This window comes from Sus scrofa, chromosome 5, assembly GCF_054392235.1.
Source record: "Sus scrofa isolate SSC_HxYL_T2T_F1_AM1 chromosome 5, Sscrofa_HxYL_maternal_Yorkshire_Landrace_v2.0, whole genome shotgun sequence".
NCBI classification, from domain to species: domain Eukaryota; kingdom Metazoa; phylum Chordata; class Mammalia; order Artiodactyla; family Suidae; genus Sus; species Sus scrofa.
The window spans coordinates 96,453,608-96,481,110 of record NC_139387.1 but is presented as its reverse complement, the minus strand read 5'-3'; the positions used below and the strand labels follow the sequence as shown (position 1 = coordinate 96,481,110).

At 40.5% G+C, this 27,503-nt stretch overlaps 2 protein-coding genes across 3 annotated transcripts in view; both read left to right on the top strand.

Moving 5' to 3' along the window:
• Positions 1–27,503, top strand: part of PLXNC1 (plexin C1) — a 331,134-nt gene that overhangs the window by 22,938 nt on the left and 280,693 nt on the right. Inside the window, exon 1 of one of the 2 annotated variants that reach the window (XM_084957524.1) lies at positions 9,450–9,631. The exons of the other annotated variant lie outside the window; for it this stretch is intronic. The gene's annotated coding sequence lies outside the window, so the exon portion shown is untranslated. Of the gene's footprint in view, positions 1–9,449; positions 9,632–27,503 lie in introns of those variants that run through there. 2 annotated transcript variants of the gene reach the window in all.
• LOC146403563 (uncharacterized) overlaps positions 1–27,503 on the top strand; it is a 201,118-nt gene that overhangs the window by 90,263 nt on the left and 83,352 nt on the right. The window lies entirely within an intron of this gene.

Below are 27,503 nucleotides of genomic sequence, written 5' to 3'. Positions count from 1 at the left end.
CAACTTTGGCTTGAGAACTCCCTAGTTGCCTCAGCAAAATTTCTTTGGATTGCGTGGCAGTTTAGAATGCTTCCTTCCATCCAGGAGTTTCCGTCGTGGCTCAGTGGTTAACGAACCCGACTAGCATCCATGGGGACGCTGGTTCGATCCCTGGCCTCATTCAGTGGATTAAGGATCTGGCGTTGCTGTGAGCTGTGATGTAGTTTGCAGATGCAGCTGAGATCCTGTATTGCTGTGGCTGTAGTATACGCCAGCAGTTGTAGCTCTGATTTGACCCCTAGCCTGGGAACCTCCATATGCCTTGAGTGCAGTCCTAAAAAGAAGGGGAAAAAAAAAAAAAAAAAAAAGAATGCTTCCATCCGAACTTCCTTCTCATTCCCCTTCACTCAGCGTCAGATTTTCATCACACTTCTTACACATTCAGTCTCATCTTGGCATTTGCTTCTCAAAGGCCCCAGATTAACACAGTGAGGCCTGTACACAGTCAGGATGCCAGCATGTAAGAGATTATGCACTCATACTGGGATCCTGTGAGTAGAGTTTAATAAAGGAATTATTTTCAAAAGGATGAGCTGGGTATAGAGAAACCACAAGAGAGAGTGTAGTTGCTCAGGGCTAGGAAGGCACTGCTCCCCATCTTAGGCCTGAAAGAGCAGGAGGAGGGAGCACTTCCTAGAATCTAGAGCCTGAGAGGCCTGTAGAAAGAGGCTTCCCTTTTAGGAACTGAAACTGCACAAGGATGCAGACAGTAAGAACCCTAGATGGAGGAGCTAAAGGAATCCGTACTCTTTTTTTTGTCTTTTTTTTTGCTATTTCTTGGGCTGCTCCCGCGGCATATGGAGGTTCCCAGGCTAGGGGTTGAATCGGAGCTGCAGCCTACGCCAGAGCCACAGCAACGCTGGATCTGAGCCACGTCTGCAACCTACATCACAGCTCATGACAACGCTGGATCGTTAACTCACTGAGCAAGGGCAGGGACCGAACCCTAAACCTCATGGTTCCTAGTCGGATTCGTTAACCACTGCACCACGACGGGAACTCCGGAATCCGTACTTTTGCTTCCCTGTCTCTGTCCCTCCCATCTCTTGCTGGCACTCTCATTGGCCCAACCCCACGGGAAACTCCAAGGAAGGCAGGCCTGTTGGTGCAGTCCTTAGAGGTCAGCTGTATGCAAACAACAATAGGGAGGACAATTCTGGAATCTAGAAAGGCAAGACGGAGATCTCCAGCCAACGGACAATAATGAGCTTTTTTTGTGGTGGCAGCAAAGCTTCCCTCACTTTTGCAGCAGTGGCAAAAGTGAGCCCCAACTTGGCAAATTAAAGTGCTCTGGCACCTCTTCCCTCTACATCTCTTAGCCTCAAACTCCCCCATGTGGCAGCTTTATCCTAAGGCTAGTGGGTTGATAACCATATCCATTTCTAGTGTCATATCCACTCCCTATAATGTCCAGAGATAGAAAAGCTCATCTCTTCCTCTTGTGATTCACTTGGGCATGAGAAAGGCTTTCTCAAGGCCCTCTAAGGGAATCCCGTAATGCACACGGCCACCCAGAAGAGGGAGATTTTTTAAATGAGCCTGGGCTTCTGTTAGGAAGGAAGGAGGCTGCTACATCCACTTTCTACATAGCCAACAGTGCTCTTTCTGATGCACAAATGGGATCAGATCATTTCCTGCTTAAAATTCTTCAATGACTCCCACTACTTTCATGTAAAGTCCCCGTATTTTTATGTGAGCATACAAGGCCTTTCATGCTGTGCCCTCGTCTACCTCCTCAGACTCAGTTCTTGGCCTGCCCTCCATCCTGCAGTCACATTAAACACTTGCACTTATTCCAATAAACCATGCTGCTTCTGTGTCGTCTGTCTGGAGAACACTTGCTTCTTCTGGTTTTCTCAGTTCATCTTGGGAAATGCCCCACTGCTATCAGTTGGGAGACTTCCCTGGCTCTGCTGCTGTGCTTTCCCTTATAGTATCTGTCTGTATTTAGATGAGAAGGAATCTTTCCTTCTGGGATCTGTGCTCCTGGAGGGAGGAGTCGGTACCCATTGTAAGGAGCTGCTGATATCTGGATGAAGAGCTCAGGTTCTAGCATCAGATGGCCTGGATTTGGCTCTTGGCTTCACTACTCAGGGCCAGTGACCTTGGGCAAGTTATTCTCTGGGCTTCTATTTCCTTACCTGTAAAGTGGGAACAATAATAGAAATGACTTCATAGGATTATTGTGGGGGTCAAATGAGATGATTTGTGTAAAGCATTTGGCACAGTGGCTGGTTCCAAATCTGTGCTCCGTAAATATTCGTGTGATGGATGGCAGCATGGCCCATGGAGCCAGGCCTTTCCCACTGTTCTGGAAGTGCTACAAGGTCCTCTAATATTCTTGCCCAGACAGAGGACCGCCAGGGCCAGTCTTCTACATGTGACTGAGGAGAACACAGGAGTATGTTGGCCTCTCAAATAACTCCCTTACTGGCCTGTCAGGTTGCTCAAATTCTGCCATTATAGACTGATTCTTTCAAGCTAACAATCTTATATCCTGCTACTTTGCTCAATTCGTTGATCAGTTCGAGTAGTTTTGGGTTGAGTCCTTAAGGTTTTTTATATATAGTATCATGTTGTCTGCATACAGTGGCAGTTTTATCTCTCCTCTTCCTATTTGGATGCCTTTTATTTCTTTTGTTTGTCTGATTGCTGTGGCTAGGACTTCCAATACTATGTTGAATAGCAGTGGTGAGAGTCGGCATCCCTGTCTTGTTCCAGATTTTAGTGGAAAGGCTTTCAGTTTTTCTCCATTGAGTATTATATTTGCTGTGGGTTTGTCATAAGTGGCTCTGATTATATTAAGGAATGTTCCCTCTATACCCACTTTGGTGAGAGTTTTTATCATAAGTGGATGTTGGACTTTGTCAAATGCCAGCTCACTCCCAGCTCCAAAAGACACAGCCTTGTCCAATTAGTCAAGGTATAGACAGCAAGTGCTATTGGACTTCAAAGAAGAGCTCTGCACTGAACTCGGAGGCCAGAGCGGCTGGTATTTCGGCAGGTGGAGAGGGAAGGAGATGATCCAGACAATGGGCGCATTCATTGCAAGCCTGAGGGTAGCATGTGAACTCTGGGTGACTGGAGGGTCCTGGGCGTGGGGAGGGATCCTCTGATATAAATGTGCCTCCCTTGAAAAGTATGAATTCGCTTAAAGTTGATAGCACAGAATTTTAGATCCCCAAAGGAATTTTTAATCCCTTTATTTGAAGAAACTGAATCTCAGAGTTTGAGCAAAATCACCAAGCTGGCACAAGAGAAAGAACATAAATCTAGATCCACTACCAAAACAACTCAATTAATTTAGACAGTTTCATGTCTTTTTTTATCATTTATATATATATATATATTTTTTTTTTTCTGCTGTACAGCATGGTGACCCAGTTACACATATATGTATATATCCTTTTTTCTCACATTACATGTTCCATCATAATTGATTGGACAGAGTTTCCAGTGCTACACAGCAGGATCCCATTGCTAATCCATCCCGAAGGCAACATTCTGCATCTATTTAGAAATGGCTGAGATAGAGTGAGAAATTGGGGTATCACTGTGGGGGGGGGGAGAAGGAATCTCTGAGGAAATGCAGAGGAGGCAAACACAAGTCTCTAACATTAAGCCTCTTTTTTGGATACTCTTTTCTTTCTGAACAGGGTCTAATCAATATATGCACACTGAGGTATAAATGACCCCAAAGCCCAAATCTAAAGCACCATGCTCCCATGGCCAGTTGTCAGGAGGAATCTCTGTTGTGGGGACCAGCACTGAGGAAGTCTGGGTTCTAGTTTCAGTCTGTCAGTGGAACATACTCTGACCTTGGAAAAAACACTCAGCCAGTGGAACCACATAGAACATTCTAAAGGGACAATTTTTAAAACATTTTATTGAATTATAGTTGATTTACAATGTTGTAATAATTTCTGCTGTACAGCACAGTGACTCAGTTATGCATACAGTCTTTTTCATTATGGTTTATCATAGGATATTGAATATAGTTTTTTTGTGCTATACAATAAGACCTTGTTTATCCATCCTACATATTTATAATAGTTTGCATCTGCTAATCCCAAACTCTCAACCACAAGTCTGTTCTTTATGTCTGTGAGTCTATTTTTGTTTCATAGATATGTTTATTTGTGTTGTTAGTTTAGATTGCACATTGAAGTGATATCATATTTTTCTCCTTTTTAAAATTGTTTTTATTTAAAGAATTTTTTTATTTTTTATTTTTAGGGCCACCCCCACAGCATATGGAGTTTCCCAGGCAGGGATCGAATCAGAGCTGTAGCCACTGGCTTACATCACAGCCATAGCAACGCCAGATCTGAACCGTATCTGCAATCCACGCCACAGCTCATGGCATCCTTAACCCACTGAGCGAGGCCTGGGATGGAACCTGTGTCGTCACGGATGCTAGTCAGCTTCATTGCCGCTGAGCCACTTGATGGGAACTCCCTTTTTCTTCTTTTTACTTCACTTGGTATGATCATTTCTAGGTCCATCCATGTTGCTACAAATGGCATTATTCCATTCTTTTTAATGGCTGAGTAATAATCCATTGTATGTATGTACTATATCTTTATCCATTCATCTGTTGATGGACGTTTAGATTGTTTCCTTGTCTTGGCTGCTACGAACACAGCAGTGCATGTATCTCTTTGAATTATAATTTTGTCTGGGTATATGCCCAGGAGTGGGATTGTTGGATCATACAGCAATGCTATTTTTAAGTTTTTGTTTTGTTTTGTTTTGAAGAATCTCCATGCTGTTTTCCATAGTGGTTGTACCAAGTTACATTCCCACCAACAGCATAAAAGGGTTCCCTTTTCTCCACGCCCTCTCCAGAATTTATTTGTTTTTTGTTTTTGTTTTTTTTTTTTTGTCTTTTTGTCTTTTTTGTTGTTGTTGTTGTTGTTGTTGTTGCTATTTCTTGGGCCACTCCCGCGGCATATGGAGGTTCCCAGGCTAGGGGTTGAATCGGAGCTGTAGCCACTGGCCTACGCCAGAGCCACAGCAACGCGGGATCCGAGCCGCGTCTGCAACCTACACCACAGCTCACGGCAACGCCGGATCGTTAACCCACTGAGCAAGGACAGGGACCAAACCCGCAACCTCATGGTTCCTAGTCGGATTCGTTAACCACTGCGCCACGATGGGAACTCCTATTTGTATATTTTTTAATGATTGCCACTCTGACTGGTGTGGGGTAATACCTCATTGTTAGTTTTGATTTGCATTTCTCTAATAATCAGTGATGTTGAGCATCTTTTCATGTGTTTTTTGGCCATCTGTTGTCTTTGGAAAACTGCCTATTTAAATCTTCTGATTATTTTTTATTGGGTTGCTTGTTTTTTTATATAAAGCTGTATGAGAATTTTGTATATTTTGGAGATTAATCCTTTGTCCATCACTTTGTTTGCAAAGATTTTCTCCCATTCTGTGTATTGTCTTTTCATTTTGTTTATGGTTTACTTGCTGTGCAAAAGCTTATAGGCTTGATTAGATCCTATTTGTTTATTTTGGCTTTTATTTCTATTGCCTTGAGAGACTGACTTAAGAAAACATCATTATAATTTATGTCAGAGAATGTTTTGACCATTCTCTCTTCTGGGAGTTCTATGGTGTCCTGTCTTATACTTAAGTCTTTAAACCATTTTGAGGTTTATGGTGTGAGGCTATGTTCCGACTTCATTAATCTACATGCAGCTGTCCAACTTTCACACCACCACTTGCTGAAGAGACTGTCTTTTCTCCATTGTATATTCTTGCATCTTTGTAGAAGATTAATTGTCCATAGGTGCCTGGATTTATTTCTGGGCTTTCCATTCTGATACATGATTCATATGTCTGTTTTTGTGCCAGTACCATGCTGTTTTGATTACTGTAGCTTTATTGTATTGCCTGAAGTCTGAGAGGGTCATGCCTCCTCCTGTATTCTTTTCCCTCAGGATTGCATTGGTAGTTCTGAGCCTTTTATGGTTCCTTATAAATTTTAGGATTATTTGTTCTAGTTCTGTGAAAAATGTCATGGGTAATTTGATAGAGATTGCATTAAATCTGTAGATTGCTTTGGGTAGTATGGCCATTTTAACAGTATTAATTCTTCCAATCCAAGGGCATGGGCTATCTTTTTATTTCTTTAAATCATCTTCAATTTCTAAAGGAACAATTCTTAAGATAGTTGAGGACATTTGCTCTATCAAACAATCCTCTCTTCACCCCCCAAGCCTTCAGTTCTTCCAGTTGAATGCCTCCCATTCTTTATTATTATTATTTTTTTCTAATTTAACCTTGTTGCCCTCCTCTGGATGGATTGCAATCTGTCAGTGTCTCTTTTCAAGGTACCATGAATGGAACATAGCATTCCAGGTATGCAGGTAGGTCAGTACAATCCTCTCTTTGTCATGCACTCTACATTTGCATTAATGGAGGGTAAATACTGGGCCCTTTGGGCAACTTTGTTTTATCATTACTTTCTTTCCATATTCTCATCCATTCAGCTACATAGGTATTCAACCAGCTGGGATATTGTGGACTATATATCCCTCCAGTGTCTCCAAAAGCGAATGCAGAAAGAATTTGTTAAATGCCTTGCAAACATTCTGATATATTATGTACATTCTGATATATCATGTGGACAAAAGTACGTTATTTTACCTATCTGCAGTCACAATCGAAACAGCAATTGCTATTCATTCTTCAAGAGCTTACATTGACTCCTGCTGGTCATCTTCCCCCTGTTCTAAGGCACATGGATCTTCCTGTTTTAGATTCTGTGCTGGATCACCGCCAGGCTCATTAGGCTCTCATTGTCAAGAACCACCTGCTTCTCCCCCTTTAAAAAATTGCTTCCTACCTTTGGTTACCTCTGGTTTTCTGATATCACCTCTGTTTTTCTGATCATCAAGAGGATTACCCAAAGCAGTTCAAGCATCTCATTGTAAAATGCCTGATTTTGTGACATGTAATTTTTAATGCATTCTTTATAGAAGTCACTCCCTGTAGAAGTTAATACATAGGGGTAGATGTTGAAATGAAGACTCCCAAATAACAGTGAATTAAGAAAGACACTCTCCTACACCCTACACCTCAGTAATAGCCCAGATGTAAGCAGTCCTGTCCACATGATAGAATCCTTCAGTCCTGCTATAGAGTTGCATCTCTACAGAGTGGCCCTTGCCCATGTGGTTCACAGTGGCTCATCTTATCACCTCAGATGCCATATATGAAGCAGGGAGGAGGAAGGTACATACTTTCTGAGTACAAACTCGAACTTGCACATGGTGTTTCTATTTATATTCCATTAGCAAAAGCTCACAGACGTGGACATCCAGCTAAAAAGGAGGCTTGGAAATGCTGCTTTTATATCAGCTATAATGTATCCACCTAAAGATCTGAAGCTCTAGTTCTATAGGAAAAAACAGATATTGAGAAAAATTTTAAGATGGATATTGAAGAAAATTTAGCAGAGTCTGCCATACTCCTTTCTGTATCTCTTAAGGATCCCTCCATTTTCTCAGATCTGAAACTAAAGAGTCAAGCCTACTTTTTCTATGTCTTTTATGGTCACTCACAAATCCTGTTCTTTTTTCAGTATTTTAATCAATCCTAAAAATATTTTTTAGCCATTCCTTTTTTTTTCTATTTTTCTCACTTATTGCTATCTGAATACAGACTCTCATCCTTCTTTGGTTTTGTTAGTACCATCCAGACATCCAGAATGATCATCTTCCATCTGCTGACTGCTTAATAGGAAGGGATAGAGACAAATTCTCTCTATTGGCAAACGGTGATGGACATAGTTTTCTGCTGCCCTGAAGGCTGCTGCCTATTTAAGTTTGAAAGGGGAACGAGTGGAACAGATGTTCTGACTTGGTCCCTCTTCAGGAGGAATAAGGAGTCACTGCTTCTGCCGCTATGACCTTTATGCACATTCAACTAATTCCCAATGACCCTGGCCCAACCCCACTTTCCCCCAGAGAACTGTGCTCCACCAGCTGATGTCATTTTTTTTTTTTTTGCCCCCTTTGGGGAACTTTTTCCATTTTGTCATTTCTTGACCAGACTACAAGAGCCCATTAACTTGTTTCTCCGAAAACATACTGTCCTCCTCTAATCCATTCGGTTCTAAGCCAAATCCATCTCCTTCAAATACTGATTTCATTTTCAAAAACTCTTCTACTTAAATATTTCTAAATGGTGAGTCATTTGTCACAGCAAGGATGGCAAATGCATGATGCCTTGTTCAAGGCCACCCTCACAAATCAAGATACCCTTTCCTGGGCAACCTGGATGAAGCTTGAGAATCCTTTTTCCACAGTTGGTACTGCCAACTGATTGGAATTGGCATGGGAGATCAATCTTATCACCCAGGCAACAAAATTATTTCTAAAAGTTGGACTTTAACAGTGCTCATGGATTATGAGCCCCCAAATCTGATGTTCAACATATGCCAGATCCTCTTTCCTCAAACAGATCATAAATTCCTCCTTCTGTTTTTGCTTTTTCATTACATGCCTGGGTTCTGCTCACAGAGTTAGGGTGGATATGGTTTGCAGGCATCCTCACGTCAAAGAGATGTTGAAGGTGTTGAAGCCTGAGCTGATGGATGAAGGAAACCAAGCCAGAAGGAAAATCTAAACTCATCAAGTAAGGCAGTGCAAGGCTGTAATTAGAAAACCGGTGCCAGGTGTGAAGTCTAAGGAGCAAGGCAAGGTCACACATGGAGAAGCCCGAGCCCAGGAGCCAGAAGGAAGGGAAGCAAGTCAGATTGCAGAGTGCAAGTTGGGACAAGGCAAATGATTCAGAACTAAGCTTGTGGAAATACTTCTTGGAACTGTCAGAACAGCCTCTGTGCAGGATCAGCCGTTCACACAGAACCATGCATGTAATATGCATTCATGCAGAGATAAGCATAAACATAAAGTAATCCCTTCTAATCCTATGTTGAAATGCCATGTTGAACTAGACATTTCTGTAGTTTCTCCCAGTCTCTTTTGTCCAGTTTTACACAAAACTATTGACTGCGCAACTTCCCTTTAAATTCTGGTATCTCTAGATGTCTTTAAGATTGTATTTAAGGCAGAGTGGAGAAGGTAGCTCTCGATAGGCACTAACAATAAAGCAGACCCTAAAACAGGTGGTAGATGGGAACAAGACTGACTCCACCGAAGGTCTTTTACAGATTAGACCCCCATGAAGCCATTGTTGCCCCTCGGCTTCTGCAAAGCTGAGGGACAGTCCTTCTGCCACAGCTGCCTTTGCAAAAATTAACATCTTGTTCCTGCCAAGGAAGCAGGTGACAAGCTCAGCAGCACTCTTTCGATTTGCTTTTCTCCATGGCACGAACACGTGCCCCCTGAATAGGCAGTCATTTGTATAAACAGGAGGACTGCAAAAGCCAAGGCAAGGAGATGAAGGTGAGTCAGGGAGAGGAAAGCAGCACCTGAGAGCTGAATAAAACACCAAACAGCCAGGTGATGGAAACAAAGCCGGCCAGCGTTCACCCAAGTGAATGGAAGCAAGTTGACTCATGCGGCTCTGGGAACAGCTAAGAGTGTTTGCATGCACATGATGAATCATCTAATGCGTAAGTCAAGCCACAAGCTATAATTAATCTTGTGTGTTAAAACACATTCGAGTATTTTGAACATGAGCTAATGAGGTTCACCTGTATGATCATGCAGCCCTCAGAGCTGGGTAAGCACAGCAAGGACAAAGGTGGAATCTGGAGGTGCCTTTCCTTGTGGCCTGTGGTTTCAGCCACGTGATGCTCTGTGTGGGGTGTGAACATTGGCAGTAGAGGGGGCCGGATGGTGTTAAGGCCCCCACCCCAAGCTGCCCTCAAGTCCTCCTTTCTTTACAGTGCTGACTGGGAGAGTGCCTTCTGGATACAGGGACTAAAAGGGCTCCTTATGGTTCTTCCAGTTTGCAGTGGACTTGCATACCGACTGTGGAATGGACCATGCTAGGATGACCAGCTGCTGGTTGGTATTGGAAAGAATGGTAGTGGTCATTTTTTGGTTTTGGCAGGCTAACATCTATTCCACAGTCCCTTAAGAGTAGCGCCTGGTTCCTTTTGAAGATTGATTTCTCCCCCATGGGCACAGCTTGATAAGCCTATAATCCAGAGGCCCTACTCTCCCACAGCTGTGGAGCAGCCACATGGCCCATGCCATTCATTTAATTCAGCAGTAGCGCCCAGGAGAGAAAGCCAGGTGTTCTTGACACTGTGAAGATCTACGAGGTTGCCTTGGTGACAAGCTTGGTTCTCCAGCCATTTCTTAATTTTGTTCTGCGGGTCTATGCTTTTTGGCTGTTTCCTATCCTTCCCCCAATCCCCCTTTTTGCTTATGTTGCCAAGAGTTTGTTTCTGCTACATGTAACCAAAGACTCCTAATTGGTATAGATTCATGTACCCAAAGTTTCCACTACAGATGTTCAAGGGAATGGAGATTATTGGTAAACTTGGCAAATTGGTTATGTCTACGGATTTTACAAGGCTCATTACACAAAGGCTTGTCTTCCTTACCATCCCTGCCTTGAAGTTTCTCTTCTGATTAATTTATTTCAAATCTTTCATCAAATATTACCCAAGGTAAATCATCTGAAACCTTGTTTATTCACAAGTGTCTTTCACCCTGACAAGTCTTGGAGGGGTAAGGGTGGGGCAGTTGGTGGTATTTTGTTTCTTATAATATGTATTTAACTATCAGTGTGTAAAAAGAAAGGTAATTATTTGTGGAATAGAAAACTCCAGTAAAACATCCAAAAATAATGGAGAAGAAGAAACAGCTAATAATAATCATATGTGATTGAATTAAAGATACCATCAGTTGTCAGAAACATTCTCATTTTATATGCCACTAAGAAAGAAAAAAAAATGCTACCAATCAGCTTATGGCACACTATCCCAACTTCAGAGACGTTGCAACAAATGCAAAAGTATATTTTAACGTGGAGAAGTTTGGTAATAAAAATGGTGACTAAATATGTGGAGCCCTAACCGTATGATAGGTTCTGTTCTAAATGTTTCACGTGTATTAATTCATTTAATTCTAACAATCCGATGAGATGGTATGATATTTTAACACAACTGACATCCATAGGTAGCCAAACGGATAGTTTCGGCTTAATGTAAATTCAACCTAAAGGTTTTAGCTGAACTGACACTTTTACATTTTAATCAAAGCAACAGTTGAAATTGCATGAGAAAGTATTGCTCTGATGTATTCTTTTATGAAATCAATTTCCAAAATGTAACTTTGTCTCACGCTAAAAAAATCTATTCTTAATTTTATTTCAGTCCTTAACTTTTTTTTTTTTAATTTGCCGTTGTTTCTAATCTTTGTTCTATAAAAGGTTCTTTGGCCAAAAGCAATAAATATTTTAATTCCCTACCTCAGTTCCTGGTTGTGCGCATTGAAAAGCAGTGTCACTCGGTTCTCTAAAGATATGACTGGTGCAAAGGGGTTCTGCTGTAACCCAAATAAATCCCAGGGCTCTGGTGGCCAGTCTCAACATGGTGAACATTCAAAGAAACACAGTCCAATAACAAGGCATGATTGCTATCTTTCTTGCATTTCTCAAAACATATTAGAAGAGGAGTTCCCTTTGTGGCTCAGTGGTTAACTAATCTGACTAGGAACCATGAGGTTGCTGGTTCGATCCCTGGCCTTGCTCAGTGGGTTGAGGATCTGGTGTTGCCGTGAGCTGTGATATGAGTTGCAGATGCAGCTTGGATCCTGCATTGCTGTGGCTGTGGTGTGGGCTGGCGGCTACAGCTCCTATTAGACCCCTAGCCTGGGAACCTTCGTATGCTGCGGGAGCAGCCCTAGCAAAGGCAAAAAGACAAAAAAAAAAAAATATATATATATATATATATATATATATATATATATATATAAGAAGAGATCTAATTCACAGTTCACAATATCACTTCTTAAATTTTTCATTTCCTCATTCTTCTCCTAAAATTGGCTCACATCTCAATCTCTCTCTCCCATTCTTTTGTATCCGGCTCTCCCCAAACCATCCTGGACACTGCCTACCCTCAGGGGATCTTCACTTTGCTTCCTCGCCTCTTTTCTTTCCATTATTTTAAATTCCTTTCAAGAAAGCCCCAGCCCCATGACAGCCTCCTATTCCAGCTACTCTGAGTCTTCCATCCTGTCAGTAGTTTGGTTTGTGTAGGAAGGACCATGAAGTAAATATCAACTTAAGGAAGAGACACTGAATACACTTAGAAGTTTTTATAGAGGGTACAGGTCAGGAAAGGGGCAGGACATTTCCTTCTACATTAATGATATTTTGTGGCCTTTTTTTTTTTTTTTTTGTCTTTTTGTCATTTTAGGGCCGTGCTCATGACATATGGAGGTTCCCAGGCTAGGGGTCAAAATGGGAGCTGTTGCTGCTGGCCTACACCACAGCCACAGCCACGCCAGATCTTTAACCCACTGAGCAAGGCCAGGGATCAAACCCACAACCTCATGGTTCCTAGTCAGATTTGTTTCCACTGTGCCATGACAGGAACTCCATTTTGTTCCATTTTTAAAAATGTACTGTAAGCTTTTATATTAATAAACACTAGGTTCCTATGAAGATTTATAATATATTAACATACTAAAGGTACCGAGAGGTCTTGGATTAAAGAGTTTTATTTAGCTTTGTTTTATCCAGTATTTCACAAACGTATTTAAAAATGAATCTTTTTAAAAGATCTCCCCACCCCCTCCCGCATATAAACATAAGTACCCATGGAATGCCATTTGGATAAAGTGGCCTTAAATTACAAAAGATAGAAGAAAAGTAACTGAAAGGACCCTTGGAACATACACATAGAGTGGTGGGGTGGCTGTTTTGGTGAGGACAGCAGTAGTTTGAATGTGACCCGAGCTCTTCATACAGCATGGACAGTAGTGCCATGCCGCCTCTCATGCTGCAGTTGTGAGAAGGTAACAGCCAGAACAGCCAGTGACTGAGTTTTTCTGGCCAATATTTACACAGAAACCAACTGGTTCTGGAGGGCAGTCGTTCCTGAATCCAATTTTGTCAAGATGTTTTGTGTTAGTACCTCCCTGGGTATCTCGATTTGCCTTGGCAGCAGCCAGCCCCTAGAGCTAATGTTGGATACTAACCTACTAGCTCATTAGCTGTTAAATAAATTTAATGTCTTTAGGTGTGGAGGGTATGATTAGATTGTAGATAGCTTTGTCCACAGCTAGAATAATGTGTGTCTGGGTGTCTGAGCAGGTTTCCATGTGGAATCATCTGGAAAAGATGGGGAACTCAGGAGTTCCCATCATGGTGCAGTGGAAACAACTTTGACTAGGAACCATGTGGTTGCAGGTTCAATCCCTGGCCTCACTCAGTGGGTTAAGGATCTGGTGTTGCCGTGGGCCATGGTGTAGGTCACAGACGTGGCTTGGTTCTGATGTTGCTGTGGCTGTGGTATAGGCCGGCAGCTGTAGCTCCGATTAGATCCCGAGCCTGGGAACCTCCAGATGCTGCGGATGTGGCCCTGAAAAGCAATAAATAAATAAATACACACATACATACATACATACATAAAATTTAAAAAAATAAGATTGGGAAATGGCACCTGAAGCCACACACGCTCACTTAGGCATCCAAAGCATTGCATAGATTCATAAGGAGGGGCAGCAGCTGATGGATGATTTTTAAATGGTTGATGTTTTTGCTGGCTCTGATAATGTGGGAAATCTCCCTATACAAAGGTATAGAGGATGCACTATTAATTTAAAAAAAAAGCAGATGAATAATTCTGGCAATTGAAGAAGCAGATTTGAAGAATGTGACTCTTTTATTGTCTACTTTGCCTTGAACTATTTTTACTTGAAGCCGTGTTGGAAGCCAAGATTCACTCCTGTATCCTCTTGAGGCTCATAACCTGTTTAAGATTTGTACCAAGTCAGCATAAATGACTGTTCACTAACATTTTCATCTGAAATTCCTTGGGAGTCATTGGATAGCTTAAAGACGATGAATCCAAAAAGTTATTCAATTTATGCAAGATTTGGAAAAAACATGTGTCCAGAAATAGTGTATTGGTTTATTATGTTATATCCATATATGGTAATCATTAGTGCTATCCACAAATGTTTCCAGTTTTTGTTCTGTACACATGGAAGGATTATATTTCTTTGCCCACTTTATGTTAAGTGAGGCCATGTTACTAGCTTTAGCCAAGGAAATATAAATAACAAAAAAGCAAAAGCAAATAACATGAAGCTTCCAGGCAGAAATTTTAAAGACCATTGTGTAATTTTCCATGGTTACTGGAAGTCTGGGTTCCTTCTGCCTAGTTGAGGCATGAGAACAATATGGAACAGAGCTGACCCACAATAGACACATAGAGTGAGCAAGAAATTAAATATTATTGTTTTAAGTCAGTGAAATTTGGGAGCTGTTTGTTACTGTAGCTTAACCCATCCAGTTCTGGCTGATATGCTGTGCCATGGAAAACTAAACAGTCTAAGAAAATCATAGAGTAGAAGAATATTAGAGAATGAGAAAATATATAGATATTAATGTAAAGACATTAATTTTAACAAACTTTTTATTCGGTCATTACAAAATACATATGCAATAGGTGTTCCCAGGAAGAAAAGATCTTCAGAATTTTAAAGTTGGAAAATATTCCATTAAAATGGTGCCTTTGTGGGTGGAGACTAAAAGCTGGCCTTTGGGTTTAACTGTGTCTTTAAGGACACTTTGAAATTTGGATCTGTAAGGCAACTAAGTATTCTTTTTCCTCAGGGAAAAAAAAAAATTGTGTCCTGTTTCTGGAACAGGGGGAGGGCACTGGACCTCTCCTCCGAGAGGTGGTGAAGCTGATGACTTCCGGTGTGGGAGGGTGAGCCTACCCTGGCCACAAAGGAAGTAGTTGGTGGCCAGGCAGGAACTACCCTGGGCCTGGACTCCAAACCCCCACCTCAAGCTGAGACTCTTTGAAGAGTTGGAGGGCCTGTCTTGAAGTTTGAAGGAAATAGCCTAGGAATGAGTGGGTTCCTTCCTTAGGCTCTCGGTGGACAGACAAATATCAGGCGACCACAAAGAGTATCTGACTATAGCAGGCCCTCCAGGGGCAGGTTCTGCCTGAGAGAAAAAGAATGGAGGAGTCTCAGCAAGGGACATATTCAAAGTTTTAAAATTCAGAAGTCCCAAGGAGATGCAGGCAGCACTCAACATGTACTCTCATCCCTTTCTCTGGAGAACAGTTATCAGCCTCATGGTGCCCTGAGGTGCACTGTCACAAGGACCAGGCAGGGGAAAGCAGGTGCATGACTGGGCTGCACCCTGTCTCACTTGCGTGCTCTCCTTGGAGACAAAAGGTGAGAAAAGTTCACCACAGGAGCTCTTCTCAGAGGATACAAGCAGTACCAACAGGGTGAAAGAGAAAGTAATTATCTGGAAAGGCTGCAATTAATAGTGTCAGATGTAACCTTTGTTCCAGTATGAAATGTCTGCACGGAGACATCACCCAAGACCTAGCCCTCTCTCTACAGGAAACCTTTTGTCCTGAGGGGTGGAAGTCAGTGCTTAGCCCCTCTTCTCAGAGGACAGAATGTCTCCTGAGGCGGCCGGCCAAGGACCCTCAAATTCATCAGAGGTCTTGTGGCTCTGTCTCCTAGCTATTAGTAAGTTAGTTCTTTCTGTATCACTCTCAAAAAACCTACTGCTACTGCCAGACTGATGCAAATGTCATTTCGGGTCTATATTAAATATGTGAACTAATTACCTCAAAGCTGTAGCTATGGAGCAAAATGATCAGAATGCAAGGTGGAGAATTTATGTGAATAAAATGATGTTGTGAATGGGGAAGGTGGGGAGTCGCTACATCGTGTGTGTGTGTGTGTGTGTGTGTGTGTGTGTGTGTGTGTGTGTGTGTGTGTGTAGTTAATAGGGAAATATCCATCCAAGGGAGGCCATTAAGAGTCACTCCAAGAACTTACATATGGGAAGGAATGGGAGGAGAAAGTCACCTTTTAGTGGGGTTTTTTCCTTCTTCACAGACAAATGATTTTTTTTTTCTTTTCATTATCTATTCTGCAAACAGAAAGGGGAGGGACATACATCAGTGTTAAGTGCTTGGAAGAGGAATTATGGAGAAAGGCTCCCCACTTAACTAATCTCAGCTCTATGAAAGATTATAGGGTTTGGACTATTTCTGGTCACATCTGAGTGTCTGTGAAAAGTAGGAGTGGAGCCCTGAGGGGGAATGGGCATTTATGCCTTTGATAATTTGCCTTGAGTCAGAAAGTCTAGACACCCGCCCTGGAAATTTGAGGAATGCGGTCCATCACTCTGACCCTCAGGAGTCTTGAAACAGGAAAGGCAAAGACTGTCTGGGAGACCCTGGAGCAAAGAGGCCCAGTAGCTCTTGATTAGGGCCCCTAAAGCCAAGGAAAGGTGCAGTGACCTGGCGTCTGGTTCCAAGGGGGGCCAAGTGGGGACAGTTTAGAGTTAGATCTGGGCACCACTAATATCCTACCTGGGTGGCCTGAGAACAGCAATTGAATCTCTCTGTGCCTCAGTTTCTGCATCTAGTGACCAGGCACAATCATTTTAACAGCTGAAATAGCTACATTTATTAAGGACTGCCTATGTGCGAGGCCCCAGAACAAACACGATTCGTCTTCTCTTCTTGGAAGCCATATGAGGTAGGAGTATTAGTGTATTTGATTGATTCTAGGATGCTCATTTTTTCCTTTCATATCTTATCTGTTATCAAGATGCACCATGTAATTAATAAGAATGCATATAAGTCATGGCTTAATTTATATTTTAATTCTTTCTTAGTTGCATGGACATTGGTGGTATGTTGGATTCTGTGGGGAAAGTGAGGCCCAGATAGGCTAACTCACCAAAGTAAGATCCCACAGCTAGAAAGTGGTAGAGCTGCAATGAAAATCCAGACTGTGTCTACCCTTGACTTTCTTGTTAGGAGCTAGATTTTCTGGTTCCTGCACTTACGGGCTGTGCGATCTTGGGCAGATTCTTATCCTCTCTGTACCTCAATTTTTCCTTCTGTAAAATAGTGATTATAATAGTAAGACCTCATAGGATTGTAATGGAGATTAAGCAAATATGTAATATAAAATGCTTAAAATAGTGCCTGATGTAAGTGTTCAATAAAATTTAGCTTTAATTAGCTTTAATTAATATAAAGAGAAAAACCATCATCACTTATGAGTAGAAGGCAATCAGAAAAAAGAAGGCTGTAACTAGTAAAAGAAGAAAATGTTTATCAGTGTGTCCTGAAAATCATCTTGGATAGATAGATGTGTTTACCTACTTTGGGAAATGCTTTTTTGTTCTGTCTTTTTAAAAGTAGGAGATCAGGTAAAAGTGACCTGGGAGAATGGGCGTGGGGCTGGTCACTAGAGGTGAGGGAGAGCGAGGAGATGAGACGGAGGGTTTGCTCGAGGAGTGGGAATAACACCAGTGCTTGTGCTGGGGGTGGGCACGGCTGTTTAGAAGGAGCTGTGCTGTGCAAAACAGTGGTTGAACCGCTACCCAGAAGGAAAAAGTGTTTTCAATCTGCACATTGCTATTCATTAGTAAGGGTCCCAACCAGCATGGTTAGAAATGCAAGAAAAGGGAGGGAAGGGAACACAAAGGAAAGCAGGTATCAGAGGGTATTGGGTATAATCACAAGTAACATTGGTTTTTGGAACTTGGATTTCAGTTAAGAATGGGATGGACTGGGAATTCGGGGTTAATAGATGCAAACTATTGCATTTAGAATGAATGAGCAATGAGATCCTGCTATATAGCACCAGGAACAATAGCTAGTCACTTGTGATGGAGCATGATGGAGGAGAATGTGAGAAAAAGAATGTATATATTATGTATGATTGGGTCATTTGGCTGTACAGTAGAAAACTGACAGAACACTGTACACCAACTATGATAGAAAAATAAAAATAATTTTTTAAAAAAGAAAAAGATACATGTACCTGTATGTTCATTCCAGTGCTATTCACAGCAGCCAAGACATGGAAACAACCTAAATGCCCACTGACAGATGAATGGATTAAGAAGAAGGGGCATGTGTACAGAATGGAATACTACTCAGCCATTAAAAAGAAAAAATAATGCCATTGCAGCAACATGGTTGGAACTAGAGACTCTCATACTAAGTGAAGTCAGAAAGAGAAAGACAAATACCATATGATATCACTTATATCTGGAATCTAACTGGCACAAGTGAACACAGAAAAGAAACTCATGGACTTGGAGAACAGGCTTGTGGTTCCCGAGGGGGGAGGGAGTGGGATGGACTGGGAGTCTGGGTTAATAGATGCAAACTATTGTATTTGGAGTGGATAAGCAATGAGATCCTGCCATATAGCACAGGGACCATATCTAGTCAATTATGATGGAACATGATAGAGGATAACGTGTGAAAAAGAATGTGTATATATGTGTGACTGAGTCACTTTGCTGTATAGGAGAAATTGACAGAACATTGTAAACCAACTATAACGGAAAAATAAAATCATTAAATATAATGGAAAAAATTTTGCATGGCTGTGTGCGATGGGTTGGGATGTAAAATGCATTTCTCTCTGTGGGTCTCAGTTCACAAGTTTGAAAGCTACTGGGCTAAAGGATCTGAGTTAAGGTGTTGGCAGAAAAATAAATGCATGGTATATGTTGAAGTAGTGTGTTTGGGGGGAGTTCCCTGGTGGCCTAGTGGTTAAGGACCCAGCGTTATCACTGCTGTGGCTCGGGTTCAGTCCTGGGCCTGGGAACTTCCACATGCCACAGGTATGGCTGAAAAAAAATGTATAAAGTTGTGGGGTTTTAAAAAAAATTTTTTTATTGTCTTTTTGCCTTTTTCTAGGGCCACTCCCATGGCATATGGAGGTTCCCAGGATAGGGGTCGAATCGGAGCTGTAGCCACAGGCCTATGCCACAGCCACAGCAACATGGGATCCAAGCCACGTCTGCAACCTACACCACAGCTCACGGCAATGCTGAATCCTCAACCCACTGAGTGAGGCCAGGGATTGAACCCGAAATCTCATGGTACCTAGTCGGATTCATTAACCACTGAGCCACGACGGGAACTCTCCTAAAGTCATGTGTTTTTGGTTAATAACCATGTGTTTTTGCATGTGTGTAACCTTCTGAAAGCACGCAGGGACTCCAACACACCATAAGACCCCTATAAAACAGTCCTTTTTGCATCTCCACCTTGAGTAAATTCACCACCCCTACCAGATTCTAGGGCTGACTCTGCCTTTCATCAGCTCAGCCTTTTTGCTCTAGACCCAATTCCTGCTCCTGCTTCCAACATCCTGTCTGATGTCATACTCCAAGCCTAACCTTCTCCAGGACAAGGCTGGCTCTTGTTGATCCACAGAGACTGGGACCTCCCCCCAGGATGGATGACTGGTCCATTTGGCAGGCTGAGCTGTCCTGTTTTAACATTTATGTTTTTTGAAAATGTTCTTGAAGTATAGATGACAAAGAGATGAAGTCACAATCTCCAGAAGTGATATTAACTAGGAGCCAGTGGGGACCTGAGTCTGAACAGCTTGATTTAGCACTCAAATCAGAGAGTGGATGGGAGTGGATCCACAACCATTTGTCAGATTAGAACCAGGTAAAGCAGCTACGGAAGCATAAATCTAGTCTTATATATACCTAACAGCGACCAATGACAAATATTATCTTCATTTGCCACTGAATCAAATTAACATTGTTGTAAATATGCACATGTGAATATCAGGATAACATGGGATGAAAGTGCCTGTTAAATTTCTGGGAGGCTCTTTCATTGGAACATAGCCCAAGACCAAGTGCAGAGGGTTTGAAGCTTCTCTCAGCAAGAGGCGGGACATGGAATCTGCCTTCTCCTCCTTCCCGCCTAAGGCCATGTGATGCTGCACTATTCAAGCTACATGAACTTGTTGTTTTCTAAATTATTTTTACCTTCCAGATAAGACGATTACTGGAATATCAGCTAACATTATATGGAGGCCACATAGAAAAAGCAGTGAAAATTTATCAGTATGTATAATTGGACATTGTCAGCCTAAAGTCTTAAGAAAAGGTGAATGAAATACAGACTTTAGCAGATTTCAGATAATTGATTAAAATCCTCTCAAGATTAAAGAAAGCACAAAACTGGACATCACAGAATATGACAGATTTCACATGCAAGAATTCCCATAACGAAGGCATTTTAAAAGATAGCCACTGCTTACAAGTTGCCTGTAATTCAATTAGACCTTATTAGCTAGTGATTTATTTTTAGTTACTACTATACAATTAACCTTTTATTAACTATTCTTCCCATTAATTTGAAAAGGGGGAAATATTAACTTCTAGAACACACCCCTTGCTTCTTATTTATTTTTAAGAGTAATGGATTTTTATATAAGCATTTAAAAGTTTCTGTGCACATATAGAAATCTAATTATTGAGTAAACTGAGAAATGAGTGTATTACTTCTTGAGTCCTCTGAGAAAGCCAGGTAGAAGTTGGCAGCAGACGGCTGAAAGGTTCGGCTAAATCCCTGGGTCTAAAGGGATAAAGAGCAAGCTGGTCCAGCCTGAGACTCTGCCTCCAGGAGCTGGGCTGGGAGAAGACCCGTGTTCCTTCATGGACATTCCTCAAAAGCGTTTCTGGAACTCCTCCTCTGTAAGCTCCTTTTGGACCTGCAGCTCATGCTTGGGCATTTCTTTGGAGATGGCCAATCTTCATCCTTTGAGGATGGGTTTCATTTTTCGAAATGGTCAGAAGTCAGTTGGAGTCAAATCAGGTGAATCAAGTGAGTTAAAACAAGCTACAACTTTGGAGGGACCAAATCTGTCTTTCTCATCTAGTTCCTAAACAGACCCTGCACGAAGGAATATACCAGTTCATTCAAGTACCTGGAGAATGGCCTGGGGGCAGAAGGGAATAACCAAAGAAAATATTAATCTTGGTGGAATGCAGCCATGATGGGAGCAAATAAAGTTGACATCATATTTTCATGTGTGATTTAAAGTTTAACAAAGGGGAAAATGAAGATAAGGAATACATCTTATCTCCTCTAATGAGCGCTAAGTCCCAGGACAACCAAAAAATTATAATTCTACAACTGAGTGAAAGATCTCCCAACAATATTCTGATCTATGGGTAATTTCTCTTCCTCCTTGAGACTAAAGAATGACCAACTCAGATTGGAAAATCACATTGTAAAGAGAAAAGCAAAGTTGGGCACTTTGCTGACCTAAGCACACATGATATAACAGAGGAAACTGGAAGTAGAGATAAGACAATAAAAGCCTGGCACCAAGAGATTAAACCCTTCAGAATGTTTATATCTAATTTGTAATGTAAACATATATTTATATATGTATAGATAAGGAGACATATACACATAAAATGTATTTTCCTCCTCAGTGGCTTTTTAAAAAAATAATTTCGCTTTTCTATTAACAACAAAATGTGAATGTTTTCCATGTCAGTATAATTTTAAATACCTACTTTGCAGTATTTTCATCGATGGATCATAATTTATTTAACCATGTCCCAATTTAAGACATAGTTTTTACAAGTTTTTACTGTTTATAAATAATAAATGAGGTATCCCTAGTTAAGCATGCAGCTTTAAGCATAGTGCAATTTCTTCCTCCCCACAGTGAAGAAAAGTCTACTTCCTTTTTCTTCTGATATAAATTGAACATATTCATTGTTCAAAAAAGAAAAAGAAAAAAACAAAACAGTACATTGAGGGAGAAAAGTGAAAGTCATCTGAAATTCACCTTTCTGAGAGAAGAACTATTAACATCTCAGCAACCTTCCTTTCCTTTATGTGTTACGTATATGTCCTTCCTTTCCTTTATGTGTTACGTATATGTAGGAATATCTCTTACATGCACAAACAGATATAATTCATAAAGTTTAAGAGGTCATTTAAAACGGGATTGGTGATATATAATTCTCTGTATCTTAACTGCATATAATGGAAATTTCCCCGGGTCAAGTAGTATAGATCATTAAATTTTAATTCTTGCATAATATTCTACTATCAGGATAATCACAATTCATTCAGCTCTTCTTTTATTCATGGATTTTTGATTTGCCACCAGATTTTTATTATTAAAAAGAATGCTGCGGTAATCATCCTTGAATATATGTATTTAAATCCTAGAGCATTTATTTTTATACTATAGAATCCCAGGAGTGGGATTGCTGGGTTGAATTGCATATGCATTTAAATTTTTAATAGAGATCATGAATTGCCTTTTCTCATTTCCGCCAGTGATATGTGAGAGTGCCTTGCCTTGCCTCCCATCTCTGCTAATAATAGGTGCTATTACACTTTTATGTTTGCCACTCCGATGGGTTATCATCATGCGAATTTAAATTTCCATTTCTCTGTCTATTGGGGGAAGGTTGAACATGTTACTATACTTGCTGTTGTGTCAATTGCCTATTCATATCTTCAACCCCTTTTGCTGTTGGGTTGATTGTCTTTATCTTATTAAATTGTTGAGTGAAATTTTTGTATATTATACATGGTAATTTTTCCAATCATTGGAATTTAAATTATTTTCCCTAAATTCAATGCCTAGTGACTTTGATTGTGTATCATTTGCACTACAAATACCCAAAATCTGATATGTGTATTTGTGTGATATTTATATGTGTATTCATGTGTTATTATCTTAGAAAGATTTTTCCAACACTTAAGCATAGCGAAGGTGCTCTATCTTTTCTAAACTGTTTCTGGTTTTGTAGCAGAGACATACCTGTGGCATATGGGAGTTCCCAGGCTAGGGATCCAATTGGAGCTGTAGCCCCCGGCCCACACCACAGCCCCAGCAATGCCAGATCTGAGCTGTGTCTGCGACCTACACCACGGCTCACTGCAACGCCAGATCCTTAACCCACTGAGAGAGGCCAGGGACCAAACCCGCATCCTCACGGATACTAGTTGGGTTTGTTACTACTGCTCCACAGTGGGAATTTCCTATTATTTATTCTTATTTTCTATTTTTTAACGCAGTAAGAAATTTTTTCTGGAATTAATGTAAACTAGGAGCCCCAAACTAATTTTCCTCCAGGAGCATATCCAGTTGTGATGAGACTATTTGTTTTGTTTTGTTTTCAGTTGAATTTAATTTTTATTTTATCTTGGAGCATAGTTGAGTTAGAATGTCTTAGATTCAGGTGTATAGCAGAGTGATTCGGTTACACATATATATCCATTCTTTTTCAGAATCTTTTCCTGTATATGTTATTACAAAATATTAAGTAAAGTTTCCTGTGGAGTTCCCGTTGTGGCACAGTGGTTAAAGAATCTGACTAGGAACCATGAGGTTGCGGGTTCGATCCCTGGCCTTGCTCAGCGGGTTAAGGAGGTTAAGGGTCCGACGTTGCCGTGAGCTGTGGTGTAGGTCGCAGATGTGGCTTGGGTCCTGCGTTGCTGTGGCTGTGGTGTAGGCTGGCAGCAACAGCTCCGATCAGACCCCTAGCCTGGGAACCTCCACATGCTGCGGGGGTGGCACTAGAAAAGGCAAAAAGACCAAAAAAAAAAAAAAGAAAAAGAAAAAGTTCCCTGTGCTATACAGTAGGTTCTTGTTGATTATCTGTTTTATATGTAGTTGTGTGTATGTGTTAATCTCGAGCTCCTAGTCTATCTCCCAGCCCCGTACCTTTCCCCTTCAGTAACTGGAAGATTGCTCACTATGTCTGTGAGTCTATTTCTGTTTTGTAAATAAGTCCATTTTTATAATTTTTTTTCTATTTTTCTTTTTAGGGCTGCAACCACAGCACAGGGAGGTTCCCAGGCTAGAGGCTGAATCAGAGCTACAGCTTCTGGCCTATGCAACAAGCCACAGCAACACCAGATCTGAGCTGCATCTGCAACCTACACCACAGCTCATGGCAACACCAGATCCTTAACCCAATGAGCAAGGCCAGGGATGGAACCCTTGTCCTCATGGATACTAGTTGGGTTCATTAACTGTTGAGCCATGACGGGAACTCCCATTGTATAATTTATTTTTATTTTTTAAATTTAAATTTAATTTTATTTTTTGCTTTTTAGGGCCACACCCATAGTATACAGAGATTCCCAGGCTAGGGGTTGAATCAGAGCTACAGCTGCCAGCCTATGCCACAGCCATAGCAATGCCAGGTCTGAGCCATGTCTGCCACCTATGGCACAGCTCATGGCAATGCCAGATCCTTAACCCACTGAGTGAGGGGCCAGGGATCGAACCTGCAACCTCATGGTTTCTAGTCAGATTCATTTCCACTGCGCCACAATGAGAACTCCTGTATCATTTTTTAGATTCCACATATAAGTGGTATCATAATACATTTGTGATTTACTTAGTATAATAAACCCTGGGTTCATCTATGTTGCTACAAATGGCATTATTTCATTCTTTTTATGACTGAGTAATATTCCATTGTAATACGTACCACGTTTTCTTTATCCATTCCTCTCTCCATGGACATATAGGTTGCTTCCAAGTCTTGGATATTGTATATAGTACTGCAAGGAACATTGGGATACATGTATCTTTTCATATTATGGTTTTCTCTGGACAGATGCCCAGGAGTAGGATTATTGAATTGTATGGTAGTTCTATTTTCGGTGTTTCAAGGTGCTATCATACTCTTTTCCGTAGAGGATGTGCCAGTTTACATTCCTACCAACAGAGTAGGAAGATTCCCTTTTCTCCACATGCTCTCCAGTATTTATTGTTTATGGACTTTTTGATGATGGCATTCTGACTGGTGTGAGGTGATACCTCATTTTAGTTTTGACTTGCATTTCTCTAATGATTATTGATGTTGATATTTTCATGTGCTTTTTGTCTATCTGTGTGTCGTCTTTGGAGAAGTGACTCTGGCTTCTGCCTATTTTTTGATTGCATTATTTTTTGATACTGAGCTGCATGAGCTTTTGTATATTTTGGATATTAGTCCCTTGTTGGCTGCTTTGTTTGCAAAGATTTTCTCCCATTCTCTGGGTTGTCTTTTCATTTTGTTTAGGGTTTCCTTTGCTGTTCAAAAGCTTTTAAGTTTAATTAGGGCCCATTTGTTTATTTTTGTTTTTATTTTCATTACTCTATGAGGTGGATTCAAAAATGATATTGCTGAGATTTATGTCAAAGAATGTCTGCCTACGTTTTCCTCTAAGAGTTTTATATTATCCAGTCTTACATTTAGATCTTTAATCCATTTTGAGTTTATTTTTGTGTATGGTGTTAGAGAATGTTCTAATTTCAATCTTTTGCATATAGTTGTTCAGTTTTCCAAGAACCACTTATTTAAGAGACTACCTTTTCTCCATTGTATATTCTTGCTTCCTTTGGCATAGAGTAATTGACCATAGGTGCCTGTGTTTATTTCTGGGCTTTCTATCCTGTCCCATTGATCTGTATTTTTGTTTTTAATGCCAGTACCATACTGTTGTGATGACTGTAGCTTTGTAGTATAGTTTGAAGACAGAGACCCTGATTCCACCTGCTCTGTTTTTCTTTCTCAAGATTGTTTTGGCTATTAGGGGTCTTTTGTGTTTCCATACAAATTTTTTATTTTTTTGTTCTAGTTCTGTGAAGAATATCATTAGTAATTGGATATGTATCTCATTGAATCTATGGATAGCCTGGGGTAGTGTAGTCATTTTCACAGTATTGATTCTAACAATCTAAGAACCTGGTATATCTTTCCATTTGCTTTCATGTCATCTTCAGTTTCTTTCATCAGCATTTTAAAGTTTTCTGAGTATAGGTCTTTTGCCTCCTTAGGTAGATTTATTCCTAGGTATTTTATTCTTACTTATGCAGTGGTAAATGGGATTGTTTCCCTAATATCTCATTCTGATCTTTCATTGTTAATATATAGGAATGCAAGAGATTTCTGTGTATTAATTTTGTATCGTGCAACTCTACCAAATTCATTGATGAGCTCTAATAGTTTTCAAGTAGCACCTTTATGATTTTCTATGTGTAGTATCCTGTCACCTGCAAACAAGTGACAGTCTTACTTCTTTTCCAAATTGGATTCCTTTTAGTTTGTTTTTTTTTTCCTCTGATTGCCATGACTAGGACTTCCGAAACTAAATAAAACTGGCAAGAGAAAACGTCCTTGTCTTTTTTTTTTTTTAACGTTTTCTTTTATTTTAATTTTTCGGCTACAACTGTGACATGCAGAAGTTCACAAGCCAAGGATTAAACCCAAGCCACAGCAGTGACAACACTGCATCCTTAACTGCTAGGCCACCTGGGAACTCCTGGACATCCTTGTCTTGTTCCTGATCTTAGAGGAAATGCTTTCAGTCTTTCACCATTGATAATGATGTTAGCTGTGTGTTTGATATATATGGCCTTTTTTATGTTGAGATAGATTCCCTCTATGCCCACATTCTGGGGAGTTTTTCTCATAAATGCATATTGAATTTTGTCAAAAGCTTTTCCTGCATCTGAGGTGATCATATGATTTTTATTCTTCAATTTGTTAATGTGGTGTATCACACCAATTTGCAGATACTGAAAAACTCTTACATCTCTAGGATAAAGCCTACTTGATCATGGCATGTGATCCTTTTAACATGTTGGATTTTTGGATTTGGTTTGCTAGTATATTGAGGATTTTTGCACCTATGTTCATCAGTGATATTGACCTATAATTTTCTTTTTCTATGGTATCTCTACCTGGTTTTGGTGTCAAGGTGATGGGGACCACATAGGATGAGTTTGGGAGTGTTCCTTCCTTTGCAATTTTTGGAATAGTTTCAGAAGTATATGTATTAACTCTTCTCTAAATGTTTGATAGATTCACCCATGAAGCTATCTGTTCCTGGACTTTTGTTTATGGGAAATTTTTTAATCAGTTTCAATTTCATCACTTGTGATTGGTCCATTCATATTTTCTATTTCTTCCTGATTCATTCTTGGGAAGATTGTACCTTTCCAAGAATTTTTCCACTTCTTTTAAGTTGTCCATTTTATTGGCGTATAATTGCTTATAGTAGGCGCTTATGATCCTTTGTGTTTCTGTGGTGTCAGTTGTGACATCACCTCTTATTGATTTGAGCCCTCTCCCTTTTTTTCTTGATGAGTCTGGCTAAGGGTTTATCAATTTTGTTAATCTTTTCTGAAAAGCAGCCTTTTGTTTCATTGATATTTTCTCTTAATTTCTTTGTTTCTATTTCATTTATTTCTTCTCTGATCTTCATGATTTCTCTCCATCTGCTAACTTTGGGTTTTGCCTGTTCTTCTTTCTCTAGTTGCTTTAGGTGTAACTTTAGGTTGTTTATTTGAAATTTTTCTTGTTTCTTGAGGTAAGATTCTGTTACTATAAACTTCCCTCTTAGAATTGTTTTTGCTGCATCCATTGGGTTTTGGATCATCATGTTTTCATTTTCACTTGTCTCTAGGTATTTTTTGATTTCCTCTTTGATTTTCTCAGTGATCCAT